The sequence below is a fragment of the Antennarius striatus genome, chromosome 8, assembly GCF_040054535.1.
Source record: "Antennarius striatus isolate MH-2024 chromosome 8, ASM4005453v1, whole genome shotgun sequence".
Taxonomy (NCBI): domain Eukaryota; kingdom Metazoa; phylum Chordata; class Actinopteri; order Lophiiformes; family Antennariidae; genus Antennarius; species Antennarius striatus.
Window position 1 is genome coordinate 4260224 of NC_090783.1, and position 14832 is coordinate 4275055.

General features: G+C 38.2%; 1 protein-coding gene across 3 annotated transcripts in view; it reads left to right on the forward strand.

Moving 5' to 3' along the window:
* Positions 1 to 1749: 1749 nt before the first annotated feature.
* fbxw7 (F-box and WD repeat domain containing 7) overlaps positions 1750 to 14832 on the forward strand; it is an 87288-nt gene continuing 74205 nt past the window's right edge. The window contains exons 1-3 of one of the 3 annotated variants that reach the window (XM_068320780.1): positions 1750 to 2263; positions 12434 to 12510; positions 12601 to 12648. The gene's annotated coding sequence lies outside the window, so the exon portion shown is untranslated. Of the gene's footprint in view, positions 2264 to 8760; positions 8780 to 12433; positions 12511 to 12600; positions 12649 to 14832 lie in introns of those variants that run through there. The other 2 variants (XM_068320781.1, XM_068320782.1) reach the window with 2 other exon arrangements.

Sequence of the window (14832 nt, forward strand, 5' to 3'; positions counted from 1 at the left end):
GACCTGAGGCATTGTGTTTTTTATTTTACCATGTGAAATTACGGATGACAACAGTTGTAAAAGGTGACTTTACTTTGTCATTAAAATCCATGAATTTGAAGTAGCTAATTACCTAATTCTGCAGACCAGATATAATGCGTGTCCAATTGAATGCACAAGAAGGAAATCTAGCAAAGTAGTCTTAAAGGAAGGAATGAGTGTGTACTTAAATTCAGATAGTCTTGAGATTGCTTCAACAAAATTTGTATGGATGCTGGGGCAAAAATTGGCTACGGCCTGGACACAAACACATAAAATAGTTAAGATTTTATTTATGTAAATAGATTCTCCCACATTATGATTCAAATAGCATTTAGAGCCAATGGAAAAACAATTTCTTTAAAACTTAAAACTGCTACTAAAGGATTCAGAAGTAGCATGAGGATATTTCAGTCATCTTGCCTGTCCAGTCTTTTCAGTATTTGTTGACCAGATGCCACACTTCTCAGGATCACATGTTTGGTTTTCTGTGATATCTCAGGGTTTCAGACTGTCCCTGGAGAATTCAGATACAGACCGTGAAAATTGACATGACTCAAAGCTAAGCATGGCTGGCACTGCAGAGCCAATTGGAGCTGCAGCAGCAGCAACAGCAATGGCAATGGCAGCGACAGCAACAGAAACAGGAGCAGAAGCAGCAACAGCAACGGCAGCGATGGATGGATGGATGGATGGATGGATGGATGGATGGATGGATGAATGGATGGATGGATGGATGGATGGATGGATGGATGGATGGATGGATGGATGGATGGATGGATGGATGGATGGATGGATAGATAGATAGATAGATAGATAGATAGATAGATAGATAGATAGATAGATAGATAGATAGATAGATAGATAGATAGATAGATAGATAGATAGATAGATAGATAGATAGATAGATAGATAGATAGATAGATAGATAGATAGATAGATAGATAGATAGATAGATAGATAGATAGATAGATAGATAGATAGATAGATAGATACTACACTACTGGACAGTGTAAGAAGGATGTACCGAAGGAGGCATGTCTCCTTTGGTACATCCTTCTATGCCCCTTGATTGTGTTTTTTGTCAATTTTCTGCAATAGTTTTTGTTGTATCAATATATGTGCTTCGTGTTGGAAAACATTTGGAAATATATACATGTGTATATGTAGCTGTCCCAGAAAACGTTCATAACCTGATATTCATATACGTGTATATATATATATATATATATATATATATATATATATATATATATATATATATATGTGTGTGTGTGTGTGTGTGTGTGTGTGTGTGTGTGTGTGTGTGTGTGTATATATACACACACACTGTATACAGTGTGTATATATATTATATATGTTATATATTATTATATTATGAATATAAATTTATATATAATATATCATATAAAATATATTCTTGATATATATATTCTTGATAATAGATATATGGTTATTGTTATGTATAATATTATAATAATGCAAGGTGCAAGATAACAGTTCAGTACACACTAACACACACTCACACACACACACACACACACACACACACACACACACACACACACACACACACATACACACACACACACACACACACACACTCACTCTTTCTACGTGTGTGACAATTTAATACTACCACCAAATGACAACACATTCTGAATGTTATTCATCCGTATATTGTTACATCACATTCGAGCGCCAATTAACAAACAAAAACTTGACGTCATCGTCTTGCGACAGCCATTCTCTCCAGTCGGTGGAGAGTCAAGACACGAACAAATCAGGCAGTAGTCGAAGGGGCTGCTATCGGCAAATAACTCGCAACCGACATGCATTTTGGTCTCCATGGATATGTTTTCCCCTCTTGTTGTGGTCGGAGGCTATCGTATGTCGTCCAGTAAAATAACGGAGTCAATAGGTCGACCAACACTCGTGAAATTGACAGAGCAGCTAACGTTAGCGGGGTTTTACTAGCCAGCTAACGTTACGCGAACTTGGCATGTATATTAGTTCGCCTTGTAGAGGCTAGTTAGCAGTTGTTGCTAACGTGCTAGCTTCTCTTGTTTAGGGTGCAGGCATTGGCTGCTACTCGTGTGAAACCAAGAAACGAAGAAGGAGCATTTAACCTCATCGGACCCAGTAACGTTAGCTTCATCAAGCTCCAAAGGAGAAGTTATCTCGGGTTGGATACATGACCTAAAGGACTCGCCGGAGAGGCCTGGAGTCTTTGTTCAGTTTTGAGGTAAATACAATAAATGATTGCATGGTTTAAGATCACAACTTGGGTATAATATAGTAACAAACCAGTTGTAGTGGGCCTAGCATTAGCCAGCTAACGAATATCTCATTAACTGGCTGAGTTAGCGCTGCTATCGCTTTCAAAACTTATTGCGCTACTGCTGATACGGAGTTTGTTGTCGACCTGAAAGAAGTTAACGGTGTCAGTTTCTGCTCTCCCTCGCTAAACCTAGTTCGGGTTTTCATTGATCATGGCAACCTGACCTGTCCTGATACCTGTGTGGCTCACTGTTCTGACAACACTTGACTCTTTCTAAATGAGCTGCATAAATGAATCAAAAGCTGAAAGTGTGAGCGGTTTCATATGCAACACGTTGATGACTTTGTTCTGATTACAAAATATGAATAAAATAAAGATATAATACTAACAGTCAGCTGGATTTTTATGTTTTCTATGAGAAACTTAACATCCAGTGTGCGCACAGATACTGTCATTAGTTATATGAAATTCAGATACCATGGATAATGAAAATTACTGACAAAACTAGTATGTTGTTTCTGGACTTCGGTTTCTACAATGTAGAAACTGGGACTGTATGGACACAACTATTCTAAGAGAACACTTTTCATGGTCGTGATCTATTTGTCTATAGATTGATAGATAGCAGAAGGAGCTCCTCTGCTGGGAGAAGATGGTGTGCAATCTTTCACAAGATTGATCTAAACAGCTTTGGATAACCATGACCTGGATAACTGGATAACCGAGAACCCACACAGAGATTTAGTTGTCTACTAAATTTTCACAAAATTCTGTCTTCTTGAAGATTACACAGTAGTGTCCAGTTTTTACTGAGTTTGCTTGAGAAAATCACCATCAGTTCAACAGGATGTGGTTTGTGGATCTGCTGAATTATAAAATATTTCACTCAGATGTTAAATATTAGGCTACTTCAATATTTTAGCTTATGCTCGTTAATATCACTGGGATGTTTCAAATATAATATTGATGATTTAGGTTTTTGTTTTGCATGGGTCTGTACTAAATTAGCATGTTCCCTCATGATGCATATGATTTACTGGTAGGAGATCTTAGTGGTATGTTGTGACTCAGTTACTAGATTCAGGTTTATTTACGACTAGGATAAGTTATTATCCGACAGGTGCTGGGCATAATGTGATAATCGAGTGGACATCCATTCCAGGTTAGCCAAATCTTTCAGTGCATTTTCATTCAGTCTCAATTGTTGAATTGTTCATTCGTCATCACCTCAGGATGGTTTTATTTGGCCATATTACATCTGTCTTTTTAGTTTGTTGGTTGTTGCTTGGTTGGTCTTGTTTTGGAGATGTGTTAAATTTATTTAAAATCTTACCAAGATTGAGCTGGGTCACTGTTCCAAAAAGAAAATAGTTTGCCAAAGTAATGTTCACCACATATTAAAGCAAGGCCAGCAGGAGTGTTGCATCGGCTCTGATTACACATGTTGACTGATTGAGACACACACAGTCTATCCATGTTTACTCTACAGTATTTTGAGCTGTTTTGAGTTGTGGACTAGTGGATTTTATTTTTTTTCCAGGAGATTTCTGTATACTGCTTGGCAACCCTACCTGCTAGTTAAGTGCATTCTTGACCTCACAGTTCTGTGTCATTCCTTGTACAGATAGTTGTTGAAAGAAACACCTGTCAGTCAGCCCTGAAGCAAAGAGTCGAACAAGCGTCTTACATCAAGAACTCAAATCTTTGTCAGATGAGAAATTGTGAAGCCATCCGTGTACTTGTTTTCATGGACTCTGAACCTGATAACAAGCAAAGAACACACAGGAAACTCTCACAACTACCCAAAATCAGATTGGTTGATCTGGTCAAGATAAACAATCTAAAATGTGATCCTATTTCAGAATTTTTTCTTATTTGCTGTATGGACTTGATACAGCCAATGAGTTTATCTTTTTGTAATTTAAATACAATACCGCTGAAGTTTTTTCATCTGCTATACTGCTAGTTGTTGCCTGACTAATTAGATTAGCCATGTCGTTGGCTACATCATCTCATACATATATTTATGTTAACAAGCCAAAGGAGGACATTGAATATGGTAATTTCTACCATATACCTAAGAAGGATGGATTCCTTGAAGATTGATTCAAGATTTAAGGATTTAACAATTATATTTAAATAATCTCGTGAGAATCTGTAAATCTACAGTCAGTTTTTTTTTCAATGTCTGACAACTGTACCAGAAGTTATGTCTTTAAATTGAAGCATCACCTTTTATTCTTGGTGCCACAGGTTGATCAATTTGGGATACCCATGATGCACTGTTCGAAACTGGTGGTTTTCCATACAAATGGAACAGAACTGGGATGTTTGGGATTCCTTGATAAAGAGTAAGAAAGCTGTGATAAGAAAAGAATGGACCGAAAGTGTAATAGATCATGCTTTTTCTGTCAGTTCTTTCATCGTCTGTGTTCAGAGCTGTGTCTATAAAGATAACGGCGGATAAGGGTCCCGTCTAGTAACAACATCCTTGGAGCTAGGAATCGTAGAAAATGTTTTTTATCACATGCTTTAACAAAAGAGTGTGCACAGAGCCTAACAAGGCTAATTAAAATTGGAGATTGTTAAGAAACTGTCTCAAACAGGTTTGTCTATAAAAGTTACGGACAAAACCATGGTGTTATCGCCACATGTCACATGGTTTTCAACATAAGCTGAACAAGCAATGCTGAAAGGTAGAATGTACAGAATATACGTGCTGCTGCACGTATATGCACAACCACTTTGGGTTGTATAGGTTAGAATTATTTTTTATATATTTCTGTTTACAGTTTCAGTCATATGCTGCAAAGAGGTGCTTTGGAAGGCATTTATGTAACAGATGAAGTGTATAAAACAGCATTATTTTTGCAGTCTCCAAATAAAACTGGATATCTGGCTTGATTTGTTTCAGCTTGAGTCCTGGTGTTTCCCAGCTCTGACAAGCTGCTGTACATTTGTTAAAAGTGTAACCGCACTGACGAGCAATTAAACTAGAAAAAAAAAAAAACAGTGTGAGATGTGGACATATAGGTAATTTTGTGGTTTGTACAGGTCGCTGTACATAAGTGGGTTACTGTTGGAACAACCGCTTTCAGCAGCTATGGATTTTTCTTTTCTTGACCTATTAAAAGTCATGCTGCCTTTTGTGCACCTTCTCCTGAAAATGCATGTATCAAGAATGGTTATTGAATCCCTCAGTTCAGTAGATGATGTTGTGTTAGCTATAGATGGTCCATTATTTCTTTGGTTGAAGCAGTTTAAATGCGAACAAGAGAATACAGTTAGATAATATTGAAACAAGACTGGAATATCTTTAGTTCTCATGCACCAGTATGACGAAATTCCATTTTTTTCTTGCCATCATTACTGCTTCAAGTCCTCAGAGAGTGAGGGATGAGGGCTATCCTAGACTTGTTTGCTGAAAGCCTCACATTCCCACACTGCTGACTGTTGCTGTGTAACTGACCTCAGGGCTGTCCTCAAACCATTCTCATATGGAAAGGGATATTTCCTGGCTTTGATGTTCATATTAACAAAACAGGAAAGATGGTAGTAGGAGATAGCAGGGCATGTGGATAATGATGTTCATGTCGTGATTCATGAATTTATTTATGAGTACAGATGGGAGGAGTGAAGGGAAGAGATCGAGGACACAAGTCAGATCTACCGATCAAGAGGAGCGTTTAATCTGTTGATATTCTGTGGCATTTAAAATTAAGTTGCATATTCAAGAGGTAAAGGTGCCACAGGATTAAAAACAGGACAGAATGACATCGGGAAGTGTTACATGCATCAGTTTTGTTAAATACTGATGAATTGCTTTCTTTTATTTGATCCAGATTCAGACAGCCACAGAGGTGAAGAGGGCAGATGTTCAGCACTAAAAAAGACTAGAGATTTCATATGTAACTAAAGAAAAACTAGAACTAGACAGGGAAAAGGAGCCAGTGGTGTGTCATGCAGTAGGAAATAAAACAGATCTCATAAGCACAAATGGGAGAAGCAAAAAGATTAGAAAAGCAGACTCAACAAAAAAAAATCCAGCTGGGTCTGAGCATTGTGTGTGGGCAGAGGCCCTTGAGAGAAAGTGAGATCAATGAAAGAGGAAATTAAAGGGCTTTTCTGTGTGGAGGTCCAAGTCACCTTGAACAGACAGGGATCTCCCATTCCAGAAAATCTCATGAACTGTTGTTGCTCCTAGTCGATGGCTTTCTTAAAAGAAACAGACCACAACAACAAACAGGGTTGTAATAAGGATTTGGCGTAATAAGTAGGTCAAATGTTTGGACATTAGAACACAGACAGCCTTCAATCTTTGAACTCTCAAGTCCCAGCACTCCCCATTGCTGTATTTAAATCTCTCTGCTGTTCTCACTTCCACCGTTCCTCATGTTGTCAACACTAAATAGTTTTTCTTCAGCGGAAAGCAGCAAATTGTGATTTGGGATGCTTTTTTTAGTCAACATGTTCCTGCGTCATCATTGATCAGTTTAGATTCTACAGGCCTTCGAAGGTCTTAATCAAAAAAACAGTTGGCAAAATCTAACACCGTGTCAGACCTTGCCTGGTTCTTCCTGATATGCAGACATTTGTGTTTGATTTTGTTCTTTTAGGAGGCGAAGCCTGGGCATCTGTGATAAGACTGATATTCCATCAGTTTTTTCATTTTATTCCAGTGATTCAGGCTGAGAAAGTGTGAAGATTAAAGACAGTTTCTCCATCTGCTCACGCGTCCTTCCTCCTTTTGACGGATTGCCGATGGTTTTACCCCATATTTGTTGACAGCTGAAATTATGCATTTGTTATTACAGAAAAAAATGCTGGGCTCCAGTACTGGCTCAAAAATGAATGGTACCCAACCCTAATATGTATTCTGGTTCAGCTCCAGTTTTAGTCTCCACCCGCTGCTGAAGGGGAAATCTCTGCTTCTTTAGCTGCTTAATGCTCCACTGTGTTCACCAGCCAGTCCCTAATATTCTGTGCTACTTGGTGCTGAACGACTCATGTGCAGTGGGTTCCTATTCTGTTTTCACTGAAATATTTCTCCTCCTGTTATATTTCTTATATTACTCAATTAAATAAATGCTATGTTTAAATCACAAAAGAGAAAATAAATAGGACACCGAATAAGGCAGAATGTGGGAAAATTCTATGCCTCATTTGTTTCTGTCTGAGGTCTTTGTGTCCCCGGGCCATGTCTCCACCACATGGTCACTGTGTGTTTCTGAGTAATTTCATCTCAGATGGAGGATGAGTAAAATGATTGTGATATAAAATTGTTGGCTGTCCTTTTTTGATTTAACCAGGGCAACATATTTGTGAGGTCCTGGCAGCATGTTGTTTGTGGCTCAGGCGATGGATGGACAGGTACCTTGGAATGTCTTATGTAGACCCCGTGCTGAGTGATAGTAACTATAGTAACTGCATAAGACACACTCTCATTGTGGTCAGAGCTTGGTTCAGTTTGTCATTTCCTTAATGATAATGTGTCGTTCCTCGATGCTGTGTTAAATCTGTTTAAAAAAAAGTACAGAAACTATCTTGTGTCTGAATTTTTTCTCATTGACTCTTTTGATTGGCCTTTTGTAGAGGCAGATTGAACTTTTTTCACTACATTGTCTTTTCCTACCTCACAAGTCTCTGTGTTTGGTACAATATTTCATTGTTTTCAATTCCTTCCCAATTCTCATGCTACAAATGTATTTCTTTGATATCCAAGGTTTTATAAGGAAAATGCCTTGAAAATGTCCATTTTTAGCATGTCTAACACCAACCTAAACTTTTTAACACATTTTGAAAAAGAAAAGACAGTTAATCTATATATCATAGAAATACAAATTGCTCCTTTCTTCTGAATTAATTTTGTGCTAGTCAAGTCGATTAGCTCATGCTAACTGTTGCTCAAAAATAAATTATCTGAACTGATCACAATTTAATAGCTGTGAGTAGATATGAATGCACTGGCAATCCAAGGACATCCACTTTTATTCAAAGACCGTTTAGATGCCTCAATCTTTTGATTAAATGCGATCATCCTCTCAATTCTATAAATTGTGTTTGATCTTGTTCCAGAATTTGATATTTATTGTGATAAATAGTTAGATGCACTATAGGAATGGGTTGCATTGTCATGGTAGGATATCCCCCTCAGACCTGACCTGGCTTTCCACCAGGGACACAGGCAGCTGGCAGCTCAGTTAAAGTGCCTGTAAGTATATTAGAGAGGATAATCCCTAGGGGAGAGTTCAGGGAACACAAGGAGCAGGCAAAACAGTCTGTCAAATCACTTTCCTCACTTTCGCCATGTGATTGTATCTCTTGTACAATCCCTCCTGATGCAGCCAATTGTGTTCCAACACATGGCCACCATATGCTTCCTCCATCAGTCCCTGAAATGCGGCCTCTCCGAAGAAGATGGTAAAACTAAAGAAAAAAATGACCTGCGTTGCATGGCCTCAGCCTTTGCTCTACTGTAAGGTACTTTTTTTTTTTTGATATTGCAAGATGAATGTTAATAAGCATGCTTTATTTCTCTCCTACTGTATTGTTCTCAAGTCACAGTTGTTTTCTCACCTTTGTTGCTTTCTTAACATTTACTGTAGTCTTCCACCTTCGCTTCCCCTGGCTCAGTCGGTGGCTCAGCATCACTTCAAAGGGGAAGTTCTGCAGAGCTGCAGATAACAGGCCATGCCCCCAAGCACATTGAGGCTTTTCCAGAGCCCATATGCAATCCTTTAACTGGCAGGCTTTGCCCCGTCTGTGTCTTGTAGGAAACTCTTTTATTTTTGTTTTTTATGGTTGGTTCTAGTGGTTTTTTTCCCCCTCTTGTACATCTAAGCACAGGCTTAAATGTGTTGTTGAATGACATTATTGCTTCATAGCAGTTGTGTGTACTATTGGGACTTGAAAAGGTGAGAGGAATGAGCAACTTGTTTGTATTTTCTTAGTAATCATTCAGGGGTCTGTTGCAGTAGATTCTGTTCCGTTTTTGTGCAGGTGTGTTACTTCGTAATTCTTTCCATGTGGTTCACAGATTGTGCCTAATGTCATTTGTTTTTCAGAACTATAATAATTTGTTTGTCATCACATACGTCTCAGTTTTTCTCTATCAATCAGTAGGTGAGAAAAATATCCAGTTGTCATTTTGGATTTGAACATGTTTGACAGAAATGTAATGGAGATTCATTTATGCTAGCTTTGTTAGAATATGCTGCTAACGCTTGCAGTCATTGGATCTGTTGGCTTATTAGTGTTTCCATGGTAACAGCATCTTGCTGCTCCATGGTTTCCTCTGGGATGAAACCCCTCTTCCCCTGCTCTTTAAGAACATCAGTCTCTGCCTGTGAATTTCTGTGGAATATACTGTCTCTAGATTATTATATAACATAATCTTCATTGTGATCAGTTGCTAGATTTATCTTGCTGAACATATTGTCATTATTTAATAAAAAAAATACTCAGAAATTTATGTTACAAAGGAAAAATTTGGAAAATGAAAGAGTGTAGATGAAGTTGAATAATTAGCTAATTATTTGTCTAGTTACTAAAGTTATTAATAAGCTTTGATCCCACCCATTCATTCATTTCAACTTTTCACATTACCTCCTGTTATATTTTATTATTCCTACTTTACATCACTGAAAAGTTGGCTTTTTACTCACCATTTAAGTACAAACTGTTGACTGCTGAGGCTGTGATTCTCTGCTTCAAATCACGATTGTGACAGATCTCCGCTAAAAACTGGGATTGTCGGAAGACGCTGTTGAGAAGGCAGGGTTAGAGAGGAAATGAGACTACATTCCAACCATGATTTATGAAGTGTCCTTCTTTCTCTCTGTGCTGCCATCACACTTAAAGCTGCACCAGACAGCTCCCTGAGTGCAGTGGGGCTGAGAGGAAGTTGTCTCTTTGTACAGTTGGTTATGTGGTCAGCTAAGTGATTGCTGCTAATTTTAAAATTCACCTGTGCCTCTAGAGTCATTTCCCTCTATCCTGTCTGGAATATATGATTCTCTCTGAATTTTTTTTGTCGAGGATTTCATACCACTTCCTTGCCATTTCACCTTAGAGCCTGAATTATCATGTGGACCAGGAAACTTCAAAGAAATAAGTAAATGCTCACAAACTACAGAATGAATTGCGGTATATCATAAGGGTTTAGTGTGACTAGTTGAGGCATGTTTTGCTGGTAGAGACTCCAGCTCAACTGTAAGAACTGGAGGTTCACACCTGCACCAAACATGAGATATTAGCAGCACCTCTTGGGGGTTTGAGTGTGTTAGAAGAATTGAATAACACTTATTATTCATATTGATGCTCATCCTTTAAAACTTGTGTTTATTTGCAGTTTTGTCTTTCAATTCTTTTAAAGAAACAAAATATTCTTTCAATTTCAATCCTTTTTCACACCAGTGAAGATTTCAGCCGTTTATGTTGAACAAGTGCAGTTATTTTGATAATTGCATAACTTAAGGCTTCTCTCATATTTTGACCTAAATTACTCAAGCTGAACTGAAGCCAGAAACTCTGCATTTGCATTCCTCCATGTGGACGCATTTTATCTGACACACAGCTGACCCAGACCGATGTTGTATACATCCATGACCCGCCACATGTGATCTATGGGAAACCATTTCGTAGGCAGCTCTGGGTTATCCTCCTGGTGAAAGAGTGAAATCTGCCTTACTTATACTATGGATGCAGAAAATGACTAACATGTAGCCTGTAGCATATGCAAAACCATCAGACCTTGGTGGTTTTATAAAGGAGAGTTATTAGAACCCTTTTAGAGACTCTCTAGTAAAGTCCATTTATATTGCAAATAAGTAAATTCTGTGTGTGCTACTCTTAAGTCAAAGTGACTCTAGCTTATTTTGCCATTGTAGTATTGACTTCATACTAATTGCATATCGTGTAATAACATAAACTATTACTGACAGGAAAATTTAACAGAGGGCACTCATAGTGTTTATCTCCTAATATCAGACCTCCAGGGTGATGTAGAAGTTTCAGTTTTGCTAGTTTGACATTTCTGTGTTGAATAGTTCACGATAGCAGCAGATACCGATTCCTATAATATGTTTGTTGAACGTTCCTGCATTACCTGGAACATACAAGTGCATATTGAATTGTTTACTCCATGTTTTCGTGTTATTCATCAAATCAACCTTTTTTGGACTTTGTTTTTCTCCCTCCACATCTGGAAATCCACTTGTTGCTTCCTGCAAAATGAGCACACAGTCGCCAAAGGGCTTCTAAGCAACTTTTATTCTGCTCTTCATTTAGTTCATTTCAAATGAAGACTGTAAAAGACCTTTGAATTGTAATGGGTTTTAGTTTGATGACCATCTTTCTGTCTCACAGTTATCAAATGTCAAACAGCTGGATGGCCTGTCTGGGCATCTCCTCATTTCCCAGAACTCAATGTCCATATCCCGTTTTGTTTACATCAACTTAGAAATCCTTTTCTCTCTACGTAAGCTGGCCTTTTGGCGCTGCTGGGGATTCTAGTGGGCCTAATTATGTTTGTAGGCAGCTGTTCAAAACCAACAGCTCAATCTCTCATATTAGAATGCCTTTATCTGTGTACTGTGTTGTTGTTTTTGATGAAATTATACCATATGGTACCAAAAAAACCAGTGCACACTTGGACAATTTGTGTAGTGTTAATATGACGTTGTGAACTTTAAACAGATGGACATAGAGTTAGAAAAAAACAAAGGGAATGTGATTTATATTCATATAAATAAAAAATTAAATAAGTAGAAATGTGTGGGAGGGGAAATTCAGTCAGACTTTTGTATTTGCAGAGATGCACCATCATAGTAGTGGTGGTATTGTGGCTTGCCAGCTGCTGCCCCCTGTTCACTTCCCATTAGATGAGACAGAGGAAGAACTGACGCATCTGGTGGTGACTCACTGTCACACACTGACGCCGGTGTTATTGTACCAGGTTGTTCAATTGTTCTGTATTTTTTTTGCAAAGGTTTTGGAGACTCGATGAAATCCAAGCATACAAATCTCACTTATCTAACCCCCCCTCCCCCTTCTGTCATTCTAGAGGGCCTGTTAACTGCTTGATGACCTCTAAAAACGTTGCACTTACACCACTCCTGCTCTCTTGTCTTACAGAAAGAATCAACTCTTAGAGTGGGAACTTCAGTGGAGAAAACCAATTGTGGACCGAACGAAGACAGACAGAGAGAACTGTGAGTAAATCCTGTAACCATGTTAACCCCAGGGGGGGAGCGGGGTTAGTCAACATGTTTTTATCACTAAACACTTTGTGGTCAATGCAGTGCTCGTCATCTACTGAAGGTTTACACGCAGGACCAGAGGGATTTCAGGTAACTATGAGTGGTGGGGGTTGTGCTGTTTGTGTAAATGACAGAAGCTGTTTGTATCATCACAAGGTTTAACATGACGTTTATGAGTCTGAAGGTTGGGGTCAAAATATATAGAAGATGAGTGGATTATAATCATTTATACCAAAGTCATTCATTGGGCTTATCTCAAACCGTTTTGTTTCGCTTCATCTGTTCATTTCAAGCATTTTGTTCACAAGCTTGTTTTCAATAAACTGCATGTAGAAATGAATAGTGAACAAAGCAAACAAAGGATACTACAAGTACCGTTAAAAAGTAAAGTGTTGTCAACAGCGTCAGTGTCAGCAGCTGCTAGGATGTAAACTTTTGAACCCAGTTGTTTCCTAGCACCGCATTTCCCATTTAAGAGAGTAAATTTATTCCCACGCCTCTATGGTATCAACTACCAAGACAAATGTTCTCAACTTGTTGGAATACAGATTTAAGAGAGTTGAAGACCACCTGCCAACTTTCAGAATTTTATAATCGAGAACAGAGAAAGATCCAATAGTAAATTAACCAAAACAAGATTTAAAACAGACACACCAAAAATGCAGCAATGCTTTTACACTTCTGCGTTTCTCACAAAGGCTTTCTAACTTTGTTTTTTTGTGTGTTTTTTTTTCATATCTTACGAACAGATGTGCGCTTGTGAAGGCTGTAAATTCTATGAAAAACAAAAGCGTTCAGAGACCGCAAAAACCTCCGCCAAGGCTCCAAAAGGTCCCTTCTTCCCAGAAGTTACATTCCAATTTATATGCAACACCTGTACTTGAATTCTTTCACCATGAAAACATACACCTAGAATTTAGATTTGCCTAAAACCTTTGGTGTTAGGAAAACAGCAATCCCTGTGTCGCTGGGTGGATTCTTCCCAAAATTAGATTAAGTGTTCCCATCACCAGTGTCTAACTCTGATTTCTTGCAAAACCTGTCTCACATTTTTAGTTAAATGGTAGGCCTGGGGTTATCTCAGTGTTAAAGAAAGTGAAAGGAAAAATCACGGATCCACCTCTTTATCTGAAGTGTCAGGGTTATCCATCAAGTAGTTTAAACTTAATTTAAAATATCTTGACTTGACATGTTCAAAAAAAAGTAATAAACGTTCCTAAATCATCCCCTTATCCAGCTTCATTCCAGAATTCAATGAGTGGTTTCTTTGCTGCATATCGATGTGAGAGGTTAATGTGTCATAAATACTGAAATAAGCTCCATTGCACTGTTATTAGATAAAGAGGAAATAATATCCTTTACCTGGTTCTAGGACGCTGTGAATTAAAACAGAAAAAAGTAATTTAATTGATCATTCAAAAAGATTCAGATTATTTTATTCCCTGCCTATCTGCAGTGGTGTAGTTTTAATAATACCTTCTATTTGAAATGCTTGTGTGTTACTGTAAAGCGGAAAATAAAAAAAGGAAACCATTGTACTGTAAAACACGTTTGGCATGCTTCCCACCAGACTGTCATCTGCATCAGCGCCCTCAGTGATGATGTTTAGATCATGTGGCATGTAAAGTGGGTAAGTGCCACTGAAGTAAAGGATCGCTTCGCTGGGTGTATTGATGTGTTGAATGTATTGCCCCACCCTTTGTCTCTTTGTTGGAATCTCAGGCAGAACTGCGGAGTTTTCACACTTGAGTGAGAGAGAATCTGTCTACATGCTGAGATTGATTACAAAAACTTGTAGAATATATTGGAAACTTCAAATTATTCTCATTTTTTACGCTTTTCAGACAGAATAAACATTCTACCGAAGTCATTGTGCAAATATTTAGCATTGTGCACCAGTGGTTGATGCATGTGTGGTTGTCCGTCATAACTGTGAAGCCAGAGGCTTACAGTTAATGTGTTTATGTGGTATGTCATGATCATTGCTGTAAGGAGGGTTCTTTCTTATAGCCGTGAGTGGTGCAAGCTTTGAATTATTCATCCTCGGCATTCACCAGTGAATTAAAGGTAAAGTGATAGCACATAGCACCGGCTTGCTTGGCTCAATGCTACATTTTTAAAGTTTGGACAGGGAGTCAAATGTCAACATGTTAACATCGTCTACTCTCTAAAACTGTTATCATGTTCTCAGGAAGCGGATAAAGGAAATGTGATACAGGCTTTGAATAATTCAGAATAACCATTTGAAATTGAATTTTCATCCAAGTGCAGCAT